Genomic DNA, 6,639 nt, shown 5'->3' on the forward strand with positions numbered 1-6,639 from the left:
ATTCTACAACATAAAATGAAAAACAAATTCTGGTAAAATTCAAGAACACATTTGTCCTATAGGTGCACATTCATGCATTTATTTTTAGGAGTGATGGAAAAAAATGGATAGGAGTGAATGAGACCTAAATTAACATTTAGTTCTATATTGGCATTTATGAAAAGTGGGGGCAAGGCTATAACCACTCTAGACATTTACTTTCATTATCTAAGTGGTCCTTACAAAGTAAACAATCTAATTACTGGGTTGCAGTAACTTTCTTGCTCAGTTGCCAATACATTACATTTTAACAACCTCCACCGAGTTATAAAAACATTTTTATTTTATTTTTTTAAGTGCACAGTTTAGAAAATGAATATTTTACTACTTTTCTCTAGCAATAATAGGTCTACAGTAAGTTGTGCCACAACTCTTTTTGACTAGTCATATTAGCTTGACACCATTTAAAATGTACAGGACACTTACAAAATAATGGAGAGCGCAAAATTTTGTTTGAAGACATCAAATAATTCCTGTAATGATAGGAAGGGACAGAAACAGTTATACCATAAATTGATAAAATATGAGCTGGTTAAAATAATCTTAAGTATGAGACTGAAGCAGAAAAATCTGAGAGACTTGGACTATCTTCATATACTGACAGACAGAAAGCGATCCTGCTTCCTTTAATCTCAGATTTAGCGCCGGTGAAGGGACCACTTACCCTTTTGACTACTCGGGTGCTATATATAGAGGTTTGAGGACTGCTCTATAAGTGTGACTCTAAAGGTGCATACACACTGGGCGTTTTTGCCCAGCGTGTATGCACAGCGATGATCAGCGGGGGCGAGCGGCTTTCCATAGCAGGACGCTATGGAAAGCCGCTCACCCCGCCATTCATCTAATGGTAATACCAGCAGATGAACGGTGGCTGACGGCGATGAAGCGGGGGCGTGTATCAGTGCTCACCGCTCATCATCGGGCCTTTGTCGCAGTTTTGAGCTGAAAGCAGCTCAACGCACCAAAAATGAGCTGCTTTCACGTCAAAATTGCCCAGTGTGTATGGGCCTTTATTCGGCAGCTTTGAAGTGTTGCGCAGTGTGATTCTTTCCACTTTATTTTTGCATATTATAAGTAAGTCAACATCAGGCTTTTAGTTTTCTTATTAAATTTAGCATGGATTTGCCAGATCAGAATGTCAAAATAGAGCCCTGAAACGTCCCAACAAAATTTGACAGTTGGGAGGTAAGTTTTAAACGCAGCCCATAATCAACCAGAAGAGCTGTACAACTTTAATAGGAGTCCATACAAAGGGGCAGATGAGCAACTGTGCCATAACCCACAGCAACAGCAATTAGATTGTACCTGTTTAGTAAAAATAATATAATGAAAGCTAAAGTGAAGTTGCTTCATATGGGTTTCTGCTCATTTGCACTTTGTTAGTAAATAACTCTCTAAGGGTATATATACTAAGGTTCATAGAAGTGGAGATGTTGCCCATACCAACAATTAAGATTCTAGCTATTATCTTCTAGAAGGTGCTAGATAAATGAGAAGCAGAATCTGATTGGTTGCTATGGGCAACACATCTCTACTTATATGAAACTCACACCTTATTACATATACTCGAAGCTCATTTGAATGGTTTTGTGACCACAACTACCTACTTTCACACAAATGTGCTAGATTTCATGGGTGAGAACAAATTTTAGCAGGCTGAGATGGCAGCACCGGTAGGGTTGCAAAAGTATGACCATCTGAAGAGAGTAATACTAGCAGATGAACGGCGGCTGCCGGTGATGAATCGGGGGTGCTCATCAGCGCTCATCGCCGGGGCAAACACACTGGGCAGTTTTGAGCTGAAAGCAGCTCAACACACCAAAAGTGAGCTGCTTTCAGCTCCAAATCACCCAGTGTGTATGGGCATTTACATTTTGTAGCTGGTTAACGGTGGCCGAAACTTAAAGGTGATTAAACTTCCTCCTCGATGCAATTTTCTAAAATCAAACACAGATCCATTAGGAAGTGATTGTTTTCAAGACCCAGGGAGTGACACTGCGTCTTAAAATACACTAGGTAGATAATTTGTCTGAGTCTGAATCAGTTTAATACACATTAGTGGGATCTACTGTACACGATGGCCCTATTTGTACTATACATTCTTGAACATTTTTTCTCAAAGAGCTAAAACACCTGAATAGACTTTTGCGGGATAAACTGCTGCCCGAGTTCGGCCGACGCGCGGGATGCCGTCCGAATTCGGACGTTGCCTTGTAAGTCATTGTCCCTTTAAAAAAGTCCACTTTTGGCCGGCATTCCCGCACGTCAGCCAAGCACGGGCAGCAGTACACCCCACCCTTAGATTGAAGCAAGAAAAAGAAAAAAAGGTATAAAGAAAATCATGAGAAAACACACAATATATTCTGAACATATAGGGATATTTATGAACATCTCAAACCTTAAACACCACCTTTCAAAAGGATCACCAAGATATAATTTTTATATTTACCGATAGGAAATAGAACTGGCGTACATATTTCTTTAATGAGGTATAAAGGGACATTTCTCCAGTGGCATACTGTATACCAGGGGTGGGGAACCTTTGGCCCTCCAGCTGTTGTTGAACTACACACACCAGCATGCCCTGCTACAATTTGCTATTTGGCCATGCTAAATCTGTTGCAGGGCATGCTGGGATGTGCAGTTCAAAAACAGCTGGAGGGCCAAAGGTTCCCCATCCCTGCTGTACACTATAACAATTCCCTTGTCATCAACAATGAATGGGTTAACTCAGGTGTGTACACCTGCTGACACCAACACACAATGGCTGCAAGTCAGACTCATTTACTCCTTTATAATAAAAGATGCACGTGTCCCGGCTGCCTGTCTGGTGAATGGACAAAAGTCTGTGACAATGACAATCACCCTGACTCAGGGATTGAAGTTTAAAACTCAAATTAAGGAAACAAATAAGGTGACGCTGTCCGCATGACCTCCATGTTGTCATGGGACACAATTAAACGCAGCAGATACAGCATCATAAAGGGCAATTCTAAATAATGCTAAAGGACATTTTCCACCCTTTCCAGTCAGAGGCATTGAATGTTTGGCCACAAAACGTAATGTTAGGCCAAACTAAAACACCAACAAAAGAAAGCTATAGTTTCTTGAAAATAATATTTTAACTAAGTACACTTCACAGAAATATAAACCAGAACTTTTTACTCCTGCCTACTCGGCATTTCCACTTGCACCTTCCCATTATACTGACTTGGAAATACATTTTTCATGGGACTAGTCCTCTCTAAATTCTGAGAAAATATCAAAAATCCTTAAGCTTTCTAGACAGAAAGAAAACAAAGCAAAAATTGGTTATTTCTATAAACTTTTATTGTATTTCCTTTAATTATATCCAAAAGTTGATAAATCAATGAGGAAATAAACGGTACCCAGCCAATAGCCACTCTTATTTCAAATCAATGACTGGTCAGTGAAATGGTCAGTGCTTCTGCTAGGGTTACAGGGTAAAAATAGACAGGTTTTTTTTGTTACTGGAGTTGATAATGCTGCTGCCCAGTGCTAGTCACATGAATCATCCAAACCAACAACTACAAACGTTACTCTGGTACCAGGATGCGGTCAAAATACCAGCAATCGGGACCCTGACAATCAGACGGGATCCCGCCGGTTAGAATTCCAACAGATTTTGAAGGTATATACAGGGCTTATGGTTAGGCACTAGGGGAGGGTTAGGCTGGGGTGGGGGGATGGAGGTAGGGGCAAGGTGTAGGAGAGGGAGTTAAGTGTGGGCTGTAGGAGGGAGAGGTTTGGGTTAGGATGCGGAGATGGGTTAGTGTAAGGGGTAGGATTAGGGTAAAAATACTTACTGAGATGTTTCAGAATTCTGGCCGTTGGGATCCTGCTGTCGGTCGTCTGACTGCCGGGATTTCATACCCAACCCCTGCTACCTTAGGTATCAAGTGTTCACCATGCCTCTTAGATTGTGGAGATGCGGCCAGGATTCTGGTAGCATCCAGACAGTCACAATCCCAACAGTAAGTACTGAGGTTAGGGATATGCTGCGGGAGGGGATGGTTAGGGCTGGGCTGTTAGAGGGGACAGTTAAGCCCCATACACACTAGATCAGGCATGTCCAAACTGTGGCCCTCCAGCTGTTGAGAAACTACACATCCCAGCATGCCCTGACACAGCTTTAGTATTCTCTGACAGCAAAACTGTGTCAGGGCATGCTGAGATATGTAGTTTCACAACAGCTGGAGGGCCGCAGTTTGGACATGCCTGCACTAGATGATAAAGTTAAAAATATCGCTCAGAAGGGCCATTCTGAGTGATATCTTTTACTATCGCATCATTAACAACCCCCTCTCTCGTCCAAACAATCCAGGCGAGAGAGGACCTCATTAACGATGGCCATGCTGCACCACGGCCACTGCTCCCTTCACGCCAGCATCGACAAGCGTGTATGCACTTGCCGATGCCGGCACCCCGTCAGGTCCCCACCGCAGCCAATATCGCCGGGTACACACATCGGCTAGTGTTACCCGGCTTTAGGGTTAACATATACCCCGAGATCTGTTGGGATTCTGAATGTTGGGATGCCGTTTACAGCATTCTAACTGCTGCAGGTCCAACTGACAGGATTCCAATACCATCCCAGTTTGTGAGATCACTTGGGTCATTTTTGTCTACTGGTTCATAACACTATATGTAATGTGTATGTGTCACAATCCTCTTAATGTACAGCTCTTCTATATGTCAGCAAATTATAAATAATAGAGCTTATTACAATATCAGTTATGGCTTACAATATTATCCCTTTCAACTGGGACACTCATGGACTACACAAGTTCTGTAGCTGGCTGACTTCAAGCCTGCAGTTCGCCTGGATTTAATTAGCCACAGAATCTGTGTAATTCATGAGTGTCCCAGTTTAAATGGATAGTATGGTAAACCTATGTATAATTGTTCGTTAATTGTGAAGAAATTCAAGGGCAAGCACAAGATTGGAAAGATTTGAAATATCTCTATTCATATTTTTTGTAGATCCATACTCTAGAAATACTACATATAGTATATACTGTAACTAGGCTTGCCATAATATCCCTTTAGGATGGGACACCTATGATTTATACAGGTTCTGTGGCTGGCTAAATTCAAGCCTGCATTTTAACTGGTTTAAATCAGCCACAGAACCTGTGTAACTCATAGGTGCCCCGGACTAAAGGGATAGAATGGCAAGCTTATATATAGCAGACATTATACATGCAAAGAGTGTTCTAAGTGCAATTGCTTTTCTTCATATGTTAATCAGGAAGTATGGACTAGAGAAGAGATTCCAGGCAACTGTAATACACCTTTCAGCTTGCCTATGAGATTGGGGCCAATTTATATGAAAACATGCAATAAACAGCAGTAGCTTACAACAGTAATAAATAAATAGAATTCTCAAAGGCATATGAAATAAAAAACAAAAGTAAAAAATATTACATTTTATAAGCAGAGAAAATAAACAATTGCTATAATTTACAGTGTATATAATAAATGTATGTACAAAACAGGGAATCTCTCCAGCTATTAGAACTCAACTGTAAATATAACATTTCACTATAAATTCATAGGATATATTTAATTTAACATCTTACGCTTTGGAGTTAATGTAAAAACCTATACAAGTCAATGTAATTATTCCAATACAGTATAGTGTAGACTCCTATTTACATTGTGCTTATTTACTATGTTATATTTTTTCCTGTCAATTTAACGTGTTTCCAATATTTACCAAGTGAGGATAAAATATTGACACTTGTTAAACTGATATTCAATATTGTAAAGAAAAAAATAAAACATGCAATACAACAAGACACTGTGACCAAAACATTATGGAAAATGGAACTGGGGTGGTTGGGAGCGCATACAATAACTACCAACATTGACAAAAAATATTGAATAATATAGTTATGAAATGTAATGTTAAATAATAATTGACCTGGAGACACACAGTTGCATAACAAAAAAAAACGTAACAGATCCCAGCAAAATTCTGAAACTTATATTGCAAGACCAAATTTCTATTCAATAATATAGAACGCTGCTTTAACTCTATATGGTTTCAATACCACTCAACAATGGAAAGGGAAGCAGCAGTTACCGCTCAGCCGCTGTCAGTGTCACGTCCCGGGACGCAGCTCCCTCTCCTTACTAGAATTCTACAATGAACGGGAGAGCAGTCTCCTGGACACTCTAACTGCACTAACTTCCAGGCAGGTACTTTCCAAGTGCATCCTGGGAGATGCAGTCCACAAGGTCATGCGACGCAAAGTAACCCTAACTAATAAAGACTACAACTCCCAGCATCCCTCGTGCGAACAGGCGTGTCCCTTGCCTTCGTTCTAATGTGGAACTAAAACACTGCAAGGGAGTGACCTTTAATGACAGGAATACATAGTTTCATATCAGTAGTTTCCTGATCCCTACAAGGGTGATGCAGGGAGTGCTGTATATGCTTTAGTACTGAATTGTCTTTAATTAATGTAAAGTTTTGACTATCAAGTATTTGAAAGCTTATAATCCTGCAGCATCAGATGGATTGTGGTTTTAAGATGTTATACTATATAGCAGTAATGAACAGTCAATGGTGTA

At 40.4% G+C, this 6,639-nt stretch overlaps 1 long non-coding RNA gene across 1 annotated transcript in view; it reads right to left on the reverse strand.

Annotated features, from left to right (window-relative positions):
• The window catches only part of LOC135055600 (uncharacterized), a 96,947-nt gene extending 90,657 nt beyond the window's left edge, over positions 1 to 6,290 (reverse strand). Inside the window, exons 1-2 of the long non-coding RNA XR_010243782.1 lie at positions 6,149 to 6,290; positions 466 to 512 (exon numbers count right to left, since the gene is read on the reverse strand). This is a non-coding gene — a long non-coding RNA (uncharacterized LOC135055600). The remainder of the gene's footprint in view (positions 1 to 465; positions 513 to 6,148) is intronic.
• Between the last annotated feature and the right edge of the window lie 349 nt (positions 6,291 to 6,639).

The sequence above is a fragment of the Pseudophryne corroboree genome, chromosome 3, assembly GCF_028390025.1.
Source record: "Pseudophryne corroboree isolate aPseCor3 chromosome 3, aPseCor3.hap2, whole genome shotgun sequence".
Classification (NCBI taxonomy): Eukaryota; Metazoa; Chordata; class Amphibia; order Anura; family Myobatrachidae; genus Pseudophryne; species Pseudophryne corroboree.